The sequence below is a fragment of the Saccopteryx leptura genome, chromosome 4, assembly GCF_036850995.1.
Source record: "Saccopteryx leptura isolate mSacLep1 chromosome 4, mSacLep1_pri_phased_curated, whole genome shotgun sequence".
In the NCBI taxonomy this organism is placed as follows: Eukaryota; Metazoa; Chordata; class Mammalia; order Chiroptera; family Emballonuridae; genus Saccopteryx; species Saccopteryx leptura.
Window position 1 is genome coordinate 61,316,681 of NC_089506.1, and position 15,325 is coordinate 61,332,005.

Genomic DNA, 15,325 nt, shown 5'->3' on the forward strand with positions numbered 1-15,325 from the left:
GGAAATGAAGTTTCCTGTTGCAAATTCCTTTCTTTTTATTTTTTATGTTTTTCTTCTTTAAATTGTTTTACCTCACCAGGCAGTGGTGCAGTGGATAAAGCATCAGCCTGGGGGCAGAGGACCCAGGTTGGAAACCCTGAGATCACCAGCTTGAGCGCAGGCTCATCAGGGTTTCTTAGAGCTTTTTTTTTTTTTTTTTTTTTTTTTTTTTTTTACAGAAACAGAGAGAGAGTAAGAGAAAGGGATAAACAGGGACAGACAGACAGAAACAGAGAGAGATGAGAAGCATCAATCATCAGTTTTTTGTTGTGACACCTTAGATATTCAATGATTGCTTTCTCATATGTGCCTTTACCATGGGCATTCAGCAGACTGAGTAACCCCTTGCTCAAACCAGCGACCTTGGGTCCAAGCTGGTGAGCTTTGCTCAAACCAGATAAGCCAGTGCTCAAGCTGGTGTCCTCAGGGTCTCAAACCTGGGTCCTCCGCATCCCAGTCTGATGCTTTATCCACTGTGCCACTACCTGGTCAGGCTCTTACAGCTATTTTAAGTTTCAAGTAGAAGTACTAATGACTTCTGAAATTACCACCAAGTTTTCTTATAGCTACATATAGTTAGCTTAATACCTGAAAAAAAATTAGTATGTGTAAGGCACAGAATCATAGGGAAAAAAAATCCAAGAACCACTCTTTCACCTTGTGCCTGACTCTTGCTCTTTTAATGTGAGGACATCTCAAATAATCATTTTCAATCGATGAAATACAATTCCAAAACCAAAAGTAACAAAGTTAGTTTAAATCTTAATGAAGTTTCCCCAGCAAATCTAGCCCTTTGTGGGCTCATAACATTTCTACCCATGCCTTTATTTTTTTAAACTTTAACCTATGATCTTTTCTCTGTTTTCCTTCCCTCCTGTTTCTAAGAACCACATACTCTGGAGCTACATTGACTGGGCTCGAAGCCTAACTCAAGAACTTAGCACACGTGTGAAAGTGGGAAATTTTCTCCTACTCCCTGTGCCTCAGGTTTTCAAAATATACACCAACAAAACTAAAACTTCAAAAAATTGTGTTTTTGAAGAGTGAGATTCTGTAAGTCAACTTTTAATCAATACTTTTAGATAGGGAAGAATAAATATTCTCTTTATGGTTACAATATTTGGTGCTAAGCTTCCTTCAGAAATAATTTTTATACCACACCTATAAAATCTTTGAAAGTAAAAGCAATTATCAGAAGCATTTGTAAATACCTCTTTTGTTTTATTTTAAATAATTTTATGCTTATTAAACTAAAATCACTTAATTGGTTACTCAATATGATTTGAAAGTTTCTCTTCACATTGGTCTAAAATTATTATTCTTAAATTAAAAAAAATCAAACAGAAGTTCTTTACACAATTATATTGTGGCCTGACCAGGTGGTAGCGCACTGGATAGAGTGTCCAACTGGGACATGAAGGAACTAGGTCTGGAACCCCGAGGTCACTGGCTTGAGCATGGGCTCATCCAGTTTGAGCAAGGCTCACCAGCTTGAGCCCAAGGTCACTGGCTTGAGCAAGGGGTCACTCCATCTGCTATAGCTCCACAGTCAAGGCACATATGAGAAAGCAATCAATGAACAACTAAGGTACCGCAATGAAGAACTGATGATTCTCATCTCTCTTCCTTTGTTTATCTGTACCTATCTGTTTCCTCTCTCTGTCTCTGTCACTGTATGGCCAGGAGTCAACATCATGGCCATTTATGTGTAGGTTCACATTGGATTCGGACAGTCGGTAAAGAAACAATGGAGGCCCTGGCCTGTTGGCTCAGTGGTAGAGCGTCAGCCTGGCGTGCAGAAGTCCCGGGTTCGATTCCCGGCCAGGGCACACAGGAGAAGCGCCCATCTGCTTCTCCACCCCTCCCCCTCTCCTTCCTCTCTGTCTCTCTCTTCCCCTCCCGCAGCGAGGCTCCATTGGAGCAAAGATGACCCGGGTGCTGGGGATGCCTCCTTGGCCTCTGCCCCAGGCGCTAGAGTGGCTCTGGTCACGACAGAGCGACGCCCCAGAAGGGCAGAGTATTGCCCCCTGGTGGGCAGAGTGTCGCCCCCTGGTGGGCGTGCCGGGTGGATCCCGGTCGGGTGCATGCGGGAGTCTGTCTGACTGTCTCTCCCCGTTTCCAGCTTCAGAAAAATACAAAAAGAAAAAAAAAAAGAAAAGAAACAATGGAGCCAAAAACTGATAGGCCATCACCTTTTTCTAGCTTGCACCTAGTGGGCAAGTAAAAACATGCACTGGGCTCCAAAACTCACTCATTTAGTGCTCACAAAGCTACTGACTTTTCCAAGTTTCCTAGAATCAAAGGTTTCTAGCTCACCAGACTTATTCACCTTTGTTCCCCATCTCCTTTCTTCTCCCTGAACAAAGTCTGCACAAACTGGCTTTTTACTCAGCACTCCACCATCTTGGCTGCTTCTCCTAGCCTCCTCCACGTGGCCTTTCTCTGCTGTCCTCTCTAATGTGGAACCAAGAGAGAGCAAGCTCCCAGTCTGCCCCACTTTATAGTATAGAAATCAAAACCCTTAATCCAATATACAAACAAGAAAGTCTCTGATACAAAGTCACTTATCTGAGGCATAATGGGATTCCTCATGAGAGTGCACTACCCCACATCATGCATTTAGTCAATAGTGTGGGAAAAAGCTTAGTCTTAAAACTAAACCCTAGGCTATAACCACCTTGCCTGCTTACAGCCTGTCCCCCACACACAATGCAAACTATAAGTGAGCAAACATACATATCATATTTAAAAACTTATTTGACCAACAGTTACACACACAAAAAAACACAATTATATTGTGTCCTTATGGTGTACAGAAAATACACAATTTGAAGAATTGTGTAACTAAAATTTGTATAATTTTTTAACCAGTGTCACTCCAATAAATTCAAACAAGAACAAATAATATTATCTGTTCATGAAAAAAAAAGATTTATGGTTTTCATACTAATGTAAATTTATTTCTTTGAGAAGTATATATCCAAATACATCATAAAAAGTTGATAAATGAACTGTTTCTACTAATTGCCATTAATATTTTCCAAAATATTTTACATAAACAATAAGTATATTAATTAGCTTTTTTGTTTTAGAGAATTTACCACTTTATTAATTAGAAATATCTTTCTATGATGTACAAAAAATTTAGCCTAATTACTCCACTTCAGTTTTATATACACAATAATTGTCAAGATTGAATTTCCATGAATCAGCATGGCTAGTAATTCCTGGTCCTGAATGGGAATAGCACAGGATTAAGAACATAGACTTAAAGAGAAATAAGATGGGATTGGGGGTCTCTGCAAGCTAATGGCAAGAACAGAGTGTACTCTCCACCCTTAACCATGCTTTATTTATAGGGCAGAGAGAGTCAATAGCAAATCAATGATATTTTCGATCACATTTCCAAGGCAACTCAAGAATTCTACCAAGTGCAGAACACCCCCACCATACATAACATCTTAACTTCACAAAACAAAAGATAGAAAGAAATCAGCCTCAAATCTTTCTGAGGGAGATGGGTGATAGGATGAGTATAAATAATCCACAGCTCACATGGAGGTGTAGAAAAAAACAGCCTTTAGCAAATTTACTAAACAAGTGAGGTGGGGGTTAGGCAGATTGTCAGTTTACTGCTAGTTCCCTAGATCTCTGTTCCCCAAAAATCTAAACTGCAAAGACCTTGTTGGCTGGCAGTCTACAATATATCCCCCTTTTCTATTTTTAAACTTCAATCCATGTACTGTGATTTATACTCATTTACTTTCCCACATTCCAGTTTGGAGGAAGACTAGAAAAATATAAAATAAGCACAAAATTAATATAGCCAATACTAACAGATACCAAAACAAGTGTCTTAATTCAGTAAAGGGATTAAAACCTTTTAGATTATCAGGAAAACTCTTAGCCAATACAGCAGGATCTATAATAGAGTCTTTGCAGTTTTAAATGTTCTTAATATGTTAATGTAATTTCACCAAGTCCTTGTTGACACCATCTCCACTCCACATTATCTGTAAATACAACCCAACCCCACTTCAGTCTGAGAACTGTCCAAAGGAGCAGGAGTCACACACATTCAGGAAAAGTTCGCATGGCACTGGAAATCTTGCATATTTCCACACTCTTCAGCTAGTGTCCAAGTCCCAATGACCATTGCTTCTAGCATATTTAGCTTTTGTCTCAAGTTTATTGTCAATTCTGGATTTCTGGCAATAATTGCAGTAGACTAGAAGGGCCATATGCAGCAACTATGGAGATGGAGCTTCTGTTATCTTTAACCTGGAGAGAAGAAACCATGGGGCCTTTCCCTGGAGTTTTACAGTGTGGCATGGTGAGGAGAACCTTGGAATACAATATGCTGGGTGGTAGAGGTAAATTTGTAACAGAAGTGGGCCAGCACCATCACCAGATGGGTAGAACATCAGCTCCAGATGAGGATAGCCAGGTGGATCCCAGTCAGGGCCAATGGAGGCCTCTGTCTCTCTATCTCCTTTCTTCTAACTTGGAAAAGAAGAAAAATATTGCATATTTGAAAGTTGAGATCTTAAAATTCCCAGTCATATATTCACCACTTTTTGAGAACAAGCTTCAGTGTTTTCAGAACATGAAAAGAGGAGGATACAATGTGGGTCCAGACTACAGAGGCCTTTTGACATGATGTTAATACATTTGGAATTTTTTCTTTCAGACCTTCCTTTCTATTCTTAAAGTAGGGCCCTGATTGAGACTTATGAAACCTCTTAGGATTGTTGGAGCCTTTAAGGGCATATGCCAAGAGCTGGTATTTTGCCTGATCTCTTTGGGCTCTGTCTGCCTTTTTCTGTTCTTCCCAGTCATTATAGACCTTAAAAGTCATTCTCATAAGATCTCATTGAGGGGTTTGAGGATCCTCCTCTGCCTATATAAACTTTTTTCATGTATCTGGAGCTGATTTGAAAAAGACAGAAGGATAGCATTTTCAGTTGGATCAGATGAAGGAGGGTAGAAATTTTCAGGAGGAAGAGGTTTGGAGTGTGCTAAGAGGATTTGATAGATAGAACAGGTTTGGCAAACAGAGGGATGAGAGCATAGTAAAATAAACCTTATAAAATTGCTTTTCTGAAGTGAGCCTCTCATCCTGTCTCATGGTGTCTTACTAAACATTCAGGAACCCACAGAGGAACCTCAGCAGACCTAGGAGAAACACACATATCCTTGGCCCATAGGAGAACAGGGTCTGGCCCTTGCCAGAATCCTATGAGCAGGTCCCTCCATTGCACTTCAGGGAAGATTTTCCTTGTTGGATTCCAGAGTCTCTGGACCACTGAATGGCCCTGTACATCAGTATTCAAACATTTTTTAAGTAAAATGAGTGATAAAGAAGATTTGTAGGAGTTCCAGAGCATGACTCCTTATTTTTTATTTTTTATAATGGACCTTTAAGCATTTGCTGGGCACATTTTATAATGCCTTGACCCTGAGGTTTGTAAGGAAATACCTGTCCTCAGGTTAATTCCAAAAGTCTGACAAAATATAGTAAATGCTTTTTCAAGTAACACTCCCATACCGTTCAAAACATTTCTATTCCATTGATTAAAAGGCAATCTAGAGAGCATATAAGGATGAAAAAATCCAGTATGACCTTTGTTATCTTCCCATTATAAAAAAACCCTAGAGCTTTGTTAGGAAAATCCACCTTGCTTCAAGCCTCGCAGTTCAGTGACTGCTTCATGAATGAGTCAAGAGAAAAATAAAAAAATAAAACCCAGTGTTGCTTAGCAATAACAGATGCATCAGCTCAACCAAATTAGTAAGTCTTTAGAATCCACATTTCATTATATTTAAATTTAAATGAGCACTCCTTACAAGTTTCAATTTTAAAGCAAAAAATGTAGGTTGAAACCATTTTATTTTTTCAATATTAGTGCTGGCATTTCCAATTTTTGAATGCAGAAACTTAATTCAGGCCTTAAAAACAGATACATTTTAGACAACATTAAACAAAGACTAAACAGAAACAAGAATTAGAGGAACTAGACGAACCAGAGAGAAACTCGTGATTTCAGAGCACAAGCAGATTAGAAAGATGCCTGCCTGATCTCAGTAAGGGCATTTTTTAACAGAGGGACTAAATATGGATCTAAATAAAAATTTTCCCAACTAAAATTTACTTGGCAGCTGCTGGGATACTTTGTACTTAAATCCACCAGGAGTCTGCTGCCCAAATTTCTAGGCAAAAAAAGGAGAGAATCAAAATGATAGTTCAGAGGATGGTAGCTAAAACACTAAAGAAAATCAGACAATAACAGGAAAATCTGTAACTTTCCTAACAGCTGAGTCTCCTATTCATTCTCAAATTCCAATTTATCCAATGAGTTAGTTTGGACTTCCTTGCAAGGTGGCCACAGATAAGATCCAAAAGCAAGTAAACTAAGAAAAATATATGCTACTTTGATAGTTGTTAGGCAAATTAATTTGTAAAATTTGTATTTTTTTAGTTTGCTCACTTTTATTGTTAAAAAATAGCACTGGGCAGCACCAGGTATATGTGGTCTGTGAAACTGTAAATTGCCTTCCTGCTTGGGAGGGGCCATTGTTTTGCTAATGTTTGCTGGAGGAGGGGTCTTGGTGGGCCCAAGTAGTTTTTGCAGAGAGAGCAGAAAAAATGCAGAGTGCTGAAGAAGAAGCCAGTTTTGTAGAGAGAGAGAAGGTGTGCAGATGGGGAACCACAGCTGAGGGGCTTTTGTGCGCTCCACTGAGACTGGTAGGGTCTTTGATTCTAGGAGGAACCAGAGAAGATTTTCTTGGTTGTGGAACTGGAGAATGTGTCAGAGCTTTGGGAGGTCTGAATGAGAGGGAAGTGTTTTCCCTGTGTGTTTGCTCATCGGCCATTGTGAGACTTTAATAAATGGAATGGCCCACTATTTTTTGCCCCCACTGCTTCTTTACCATCTGTCCAAATTCAAGGTGAACCTGCATGTGCTTGGCCAAGACAGCAGTGGCCTCTGGCCCTACAATGGCCTAGCCACCCAAATTATAAAGTATCAGTATATTATTTTAATATTTATCATCATTTTAAATGTATTTTTTAAAAATTTTATTGAACTTATTGGAGTGACATTGGTTAATAAATTATACAGATTTCAGATTTGTATATATATTGCATTGTGTGCTCACCACCTTAAGTCAAGTTTGCCTTTATCACCATCTGCCCCTCTATTGTTCTCTCCCTCTCCTCACACCCCTTTTCTCCTATTTCTTGAGACTTGTTTGGAGGTTCTAGCAGGGGAGCACAGCTACTCCTATACCCTTGACCAAAGAACGGTCCTCTCCTCTAGTGGGGAAGGTCGTCCTATTCCACCGAGCGCGCAGCTTCGGGAGGGACGCACATGGAGCGGTGAGGGAGGAAGGGGACACCCGCCTAGCCAGCCAGATCAGCCGATTCAACCCTGGCGATCAATGGGGTGACAGATGTCGCAGCCAGATCGCCCTCACATCCTCCTATTTCTATAAAGTTTTTTTTTCTTTGTTTAATCCCTTTACCTTTTAATAGTGTTATTTCTATCATAATCTGTCACTCAGGCAGCTGAGTTCAAGGAAGGAAACACTTGGGAGGAATGTTAAATTTGTATTGTTAAAAGAGGAAGTGGCATAAGAAATACTGTGGTCATGTGTGTAAAGAACAATGTGCCACAGGACTTATATGTATATCTAATAATCTTCAATGATCACATTTGAATATTCTAAAAACTAAAGGGCTTTATCAACATAAGTGCAATGGGCACAAAAGCCTGTCTACCCAATTTATCAACAATATGCAATTAGATGCCACAGACATGGCACTTTGAGTCAACACAAGGTAGTCTGTGGATATCAGCACAGACTGAGGAGTGGTCAATAAGTTTCTAATAAGTATTTCACTTTAAAAGGTTTGCACACACTTTCAGTCTGAAGTAAGAGGCTATTTCATAAAACCACATAATATACACATAAGGGGCAATAAAGTTTTTGAGATTATATTGGTCTTCAGCTATCCTGTTTTTCTACCCTCTCTTAAATAGTCCCTCAAGTACCTAAGCTTGTAACTATGCTGATGATGTGTTTTATATAAAACCTTTATTAATTGCTGTGAAACCTGCCATTTGTTTTACCACCTCGGGGAAAAAAGTTTACTTAATATTTGCACTTTATCATCACTTTAGTTTTATATTAAACTAGATTGTTTATGACATTTTACCTTCTTTTGTTGGAACTAATGAAAAGTTCTATTGTTTTGCATGTTTGTGTCTCTGTGGAAACATACCATGGACTTAAAAGAGATTTAAAGGTTTTTAACACTTGGAAGGCCAGCACTCAATATTTATCCTGAAGTTGCCATGGCTACTAATGCAGATAAAATTTGCTGAACAAGTTCAAGTTAGAGTTACTCAGAAAAGCACAAGGGTTTTCATTAATGGTTTCAACGATTAACTACAGTAAAAATTAGTAAGTGAAGGTACTGTCTTGATTTCCTATTTTGTTAATCTTTCTAATGACAAAGTGGGACGATTTAGAAAAAATACATAAACAAAATACAGCTTTTTGAATGTTTTTCTTATTGTAGATCAGATGGCAAAGAGAAATTATTCTATTTTTACTCAATTATGTCTTAAAACTATTAAAGTAAAAAACATCTAGTAATGTTTTTCTTAGCTAAAGTCAACTCTATTATAATGTTAACTGATATTAATAGAAACATTGAGGTTATAAAATATACATAAAAGAGATACATATGTGTGTGTGTATCTACCAAACATTGGCTTATTAAGGACAATGGAATATTTTTCAGAATTAAAATATCTTGGCTTAGTTTTATCATTAAAAACTAGTTCATATTTTAAATGCTAAATTACTGGCAAGCCTAGATTTTTCGTTTATTGATTTTTGAAAATATGTTCATATGAGTAAATTTATTCTCAATGTTATTTAAAAGTTCTTGCCATAAGACACTAATAATTTCACTACAGAATATTTTGTTTATAAGAATGTACTTAGTTGCTGAGACAGAATATGTAAATGTTTGCAGCTTGAAATCATAAACTTCAAAACACTGAAGAAGAGACCAGAGGAATTTAGATTTAGAGTCTAGGCACTTAATCATTTGTTCATTGAAGAATTTATGGTTTCAAACCTTACTTCTAATTTGTCTATTATTTCTTAACCAGTATATTATTTATATCATGTTTACAATTTGAGATTGTAGCCATAGCTTTGAATATCACATTCTTAATTTTTAGCAACATCATGAAATTGCTTTTGTATCTCCTAATTCTATCTTTTAATTAGGGAGCAAAATCTTTCTTAGACATGTCAATGTTCCAATATAAGTTATATGAACAGCCCAGTGAATTATCTGGAAAATGAAAACATTATTACCATAGTAGTTTATATTAATCATGGTTTCTTTACTGGCATTCATATAACAAAAACTAAGTAATATAACCAGAGGATAAACATCCAAAAGTGTGTATTACAAATAATGGTAAGATAAGTAGTCTGAAGTAACTTTAATAAAAAGCTAACTTCTAAGTCACCTCCAAGCTCCAGGCTTTGTAAATATACTTCTGAATTATTAAATTAAATTAAGCATGATGAGGGAGGTAGGAATCCTATTACTTTACCTTTATAGTTTGTTCATTCTGGGAAAGTGTTTCTTCTTTTCAGCTATGATGCTCTGACATTACTTAATCCTTGCTATGTATTCACCAAAAATGAAGTAATTATGCCCTCGTCAGATAACTTGTTTGGCAGACCATCGTTACAAAGTGCAGAGATTGCTGGTTCAATCCCCAATCAGAGCACATACATGAATAGCTATATGTTCCCAACTCTTTCTCTCTCTCTGTGAAACCAATAAATAAAAAACATTTTAATTAAATAATTATTATTCATTCTCACATTTAAGTTACACTCTCTACTCTAGGCTTGGTATTATTAACTATATAAATAGTTGCTAAAACATCAAAAGAATATATACTGCTCACAAAAATTAGAGGATATTTCAAAATGAATATGAAGCGATAAAATATCCCCTAATTTTTGTGAGCAGTATCTAATAACCTAGGAGAAAATTATAATTCCAGATAGCTCCTGTTCCTTGAATTAGATAATGCCATTTTGAAAGTTATTTTAGCTAATTCTAAAACAACTATAATTATACTCTATTAGTGCTTATGTAGAGAACTCAGGATGGTCTATTAGTGTCATCCTAATAAAGAGTTCTCCAAATATAAAGTGTGAAGCAACACAAATTGTAAGATGTCTGCATTTTCTGGAAAAAAAACTACTTAAATTATTCTTCAGTTATTATGTTTCTTGTTGTATAAAAATATACATACATTTTTATTGTTTACTATATAATTTTGGATATATCACAACTTACAATGGGAAAAGTTTTAATTATAAACTTGCCACATAACTCATCATCAATATCTGTGGTAGATACCAAAGCAATTCCAGGTAGATACCAGTGCAATTCTTGGTTTTCCTTCCTCCACTTATTGCCTGGATGAAATTGGACATTTTTTTCACCTTTATAAAGTCCTATTTTCTCTTGTATAAGTTGCAGATTTTGCCTACAAAATTACTAATCACTGAGCTAGGTCGATAAGCACAAAGATGAGACAACTACCTACTTCCCCTTCACCATTCTAGTTTTGGTGGCATGAGGGGAAAAGGTACACAAATCTTAACAGAGGGGATGAAAGGAGTACAAACAAAGTTAAAAAAATAAAAAGACATTTTGTTCTTGCAGTTGGGATGGAATCATCAACCTTGAACTGAAGATAGGGAGGCTTTTCTTAGGAGAAAATATTTAAGCAGAGTCATAGAGTTTGAGTAGTTTTATGCTAGTATAAAAAAGACTGTTGAGATAACAAAAGTACAGGTCTCTATATAGAATCCTGCATTTTTAAAAGACATTAGCTTTTTATTTTAGTGAGGAAACAGAGAGAGAGAGAGAGAGAGAGAGAGAGAAGCAGGGAGGAGCAGGAAGCATCAACTCCCGTATGTGCCTTTACAGGGCAAGCCCAGGGTTTACAAATCTGCAAACTTATTGTTTCAGGTTGAAGCTTTATCCACTGCATCACCACAGGTCAGGCCAGAATCCTGAATACTGAAAGTGTAACTAGGCTAATATCTCCAATGGCCCAGGACTGAAAAGATGTGTGATTTTAGTGCTAAAACTGGGACCAAGTCAAATTGTGACAAGTGTTCACCCGAAAATTGAGTTGTAGATTTAGAAAAAAAAAAAAAAAAAAGAGGCATGTCACAGTGTGGTAGGGAGACTTGTAAATATGACCCACAATGATTTCCATTTCCATTCCGTTATTCACACCCTTGTGTAATCTTGTCTCTTCAGTGTGGGCTTGCACTTGTAAATTACCTCTAACAAACAGAAGACACTAAAAGTTATGGGATGTTACTTCTGAGATTAGCTCCCCCAAAATTGCTACTTTCTTTCATACTTGCCTACTTTTACTCTCATTCTAAGGGAAGTAAACCACCATATTGGAAGCTTTCCTATTGAATGGTCAATAAAGTAAGTATATAAGGAGGCCACCAGTCAGTAGAAACAAGGAATTGAACCCTTCCACAAATCTCTGAATAAATCTGGAGTTGATTCTTTTTTGGTCAGTCTTCAGTTGAGACCATAACTTTGGACAACACCTAAATTGTAACTTTATTAAAAAAGCAAAGTCAGCATTACCCAATAAAGCCATATTCAGATTTCTGATTCATAAAAAATGTGAGATAATAAATATTATTTTAAAGCTTCTAATTGTTGCAGTAATTTGTTACACAGTAATAGATAACTATTGCATATACCATGGTTGATCAACTGGAGCATGGGGCATGATAGATATGTGTGATAGAAATGTATTTTTATTAAGGACTTTAGAATGATTTAATATCCATATTTAAAGGCATCTGTAGCTCTGCCTTCACTTTAATGATGGATGTGTTCGAGGTTAATATTCTCTTCTTTTTCTCCTGATTTTCTACTTATACTTTTCTTGCACTTTGTAATAAATTCTCTAAAAACAAAAATTTTATTTTAGAAATAAAAAAATTATGTGATTCTTTTATACATTCTAAAGTAAGTCCACCACTATTATTATTCTTATATTACCCTGCTTCTTTTCTGTCAGATTATCATAATTTTTAACCATAAATGTATTTGTATATTTTGTATATTTTTTAAAATTGCTTATCTCTACATGACTACTTCTGTTTGGTTTCACAGTATATGTGGCAGCCTTGCCCTTGACTGTCAGAGAATAGTCATTTAATAAAGTTTTGTTAACATTATTGAGCTAATACCTGAATATTCTGAGTATGTAATTCTGACTTTCTCTAGAAAAGCTACATAAAGGGGTATGAATTATAAGATTTTCCATGAATCTTTTCATTCCCTAGCAAAGAATAAAAAATAAATAAAATATAGAAGGTAGAAAGTATGATCATCAGAAAGGGGAAAATGAGTTTAGAAAAAGGAAGTATATATTCTTCTAGCTTCTCTTCCATCGTGGAGAATATTTTGTCTTAATAATAGTACAATTGTCATATAATTAATTGTCATAGTTAAGTGAAAAAAACTTATTAACCTAAGGGGAAAAAAAACAGACTAAGATTTAACTGTGGTAGACTGAAATGTAGGTAGTGCTTCTGAAAGTAATGGAATGTTTATTTTAGATCTGTAAAGAAAAGCTTTAGTTTAATTTCTATAAAATAAATTTCTAAAATAGTCCCTGAATACCTACAAAAATTTGAAAATTTCCCTTTCTACCTCTCAGCATTTCTTTCATTCTTTACCTATTCATCAAAACACAGGAATTTTTAGCTTACACTTTTTGTACCATATTGTAAGATGGTTTGCTGGAGATACTAAAATGAATATCCACAGACCGTCTCCTCAAAGATATAATGTAATGGATGCATCCAAACCTCCAAAGAAGAGCATACATATTTAATATATAGTTTCCCCAGCAGGGCCCTCCTTGGATTGTCTTCAGAATAGTTTTCTATAACTTTACAAGCTTTGGCTCATATATGTTGATATGATCAGTTGCACCTAAAAATAACATAGCCAAGTTGTAGAGGTTGTCAGTCATTTTAATCTTTAGGTTAAACTAGAAATAGAAGGTATAGGATAGTGTAGGAGAATTCATAAAATTGTTTATTACAAGAGAAGTCAAATTGATTCTGTGAAAACTGAGGTGCTATATTCAGACTGAAATTATAATGGATAATGTATACCTTTTTTTTTCTTGTGGGAGAGACAGAGAGAGTGAGAGAGAGGGATAGATAGGGACAGACAGACAGGAAGGGAGAGAGATGAGAAACATCAATTCTTCATTGTGGTTCCTTAGTTGTTCATTGATTGATTTCTCATATGTGCCTTGACCGTGGGGCTACAACAGATTGAGTGATCCCTTGTTCAAGCCAGCAACTTTGGGCTCAAGCTGGTGAGCCTTGCTCAATCCAGAAGAGCTTGTGCTCAAGCTGGCAACCTCGGGGTCTCGAACCTGGGTCCTCCACATCCCAGTCCGACGCTGTATCCACTGTGATACCACCGGGTCACTCTGGATATCCTTTTTAAATATAAGTTCTGCACTTCATGAGGGAGGGAAAAGGAAAATTTGGATGACGGTTATTTTAAATTGCATTCATCTAAATTGAGTACACTACAGGTGGACCTAGGTTTTGTGGGACCAGAAGCTTATCAAAATTGGATATAATTAAAAAATTAGCAAAATAACAAAAATGAAAACAGCTATAACTATAATACTTACTTAGATTACTGTAAGAAAAATTTTCTAATAAACTGATTTTTTTAAAAATAATTTCATTTTTTTAATGGGGCGACATCAATAAATCAGGATACATATATTCAAAGATAACAAGTCCAGGTTATCTTGTTGTTCAATTATGTTGCATATCCATCACCCAAAGTCAGATTGTCCTCTGTCATCTTCTATCTAGTTTTCTTTGTGCTCCTCCCTCTCCCCTTACCCCCCTCCCCCCGTAACCACCACACTCTTATCAATATCTCTTAGTTTCACTTTTATGTCCCACCTACGTATGGAATAATGCAGTTCCTGGTTTTTTCTGATTTACTTATTTCACTTCGTATCATGTTATCAAGATCCCACCATTTTGCTGTAAATGATCCAATGTCATCATTTCTTATGGCTGAGTAGTATTCCATAGTGTATATGTGCCACATCTTCTTTATCCAGTCATCTATTGACGGGCTTTTTGGTTGTTTCCATGTCCTGGCCACTGTGAACAATGCTGCAATGAACATGGGCTGCATGTGTCTTTACGTATCAATGTTTCTGATAAACTGATTTTTTTTAATGGCAAACACTACAAAATCTATAAATGTAGGGACAGTTAATAATCACAAACCTCTCTATAAATTGCTCAGTCTTTCAGATTCATTCTCTTTGCATTTTTATAGAGGTAATTGAAAGGTAATTTAGTCCATTCTCTAGCAAGTTTGATTAGTTTTTTTTATTATTGACAGCTAAATTAATATTTTACCTTCTCCATTAATTTTGTTAATGTTTCATGTAAATTTATAGGTTTCTTTTTAAGTTAGGATGAACCATTTTTAAGGTTTTATTTTTACATATGAGCTTTAACATTTGAAGGCATTTCGAGTATTCTGGAGCAGTGACAAACTTGAGTAATCTACATTGAAAACATCCATTGACCATACTCCTGGGGTCCTTCTCAGAACCTAGAAAGGGAATTGTGTGTCAAGAAATTTAGCACTTAAATTTCATTAGCTGCACAATAATCTGCATCTCACTACTATTTGATTATATCATCCTTTGTGCTAATTCTTCACATTTAAGCTCATAGAGGAAATCTTGTCTTCAATTAAAATAAAATATCTGATAGTCTTGACTCCACATGTTACAGAACAAACTTTCACATTATCAGTTGAAATTTAATAGAAATTTAAAATTAATTATATTAATTATTCACTAAAATTTAATAGAATTATAGTAGAGAATATGACTTATACAAATTCCCTCAAGCAAATGAAGATTATACTATATAATATCATATCATAAAGTATATGTTAAATTATCCTAAAGGAAATAATATATACTTAACATATGAATGTTTTTAAAAAATAATAAACAAAATAAGAAAATTATGTAAATGAGTAGAAAGATTTAAAAACATCTAACATAAAAATGTAAAACCTTCAATTTAAATTGCAACCCCTTTAGATAGCATGATATTTTTG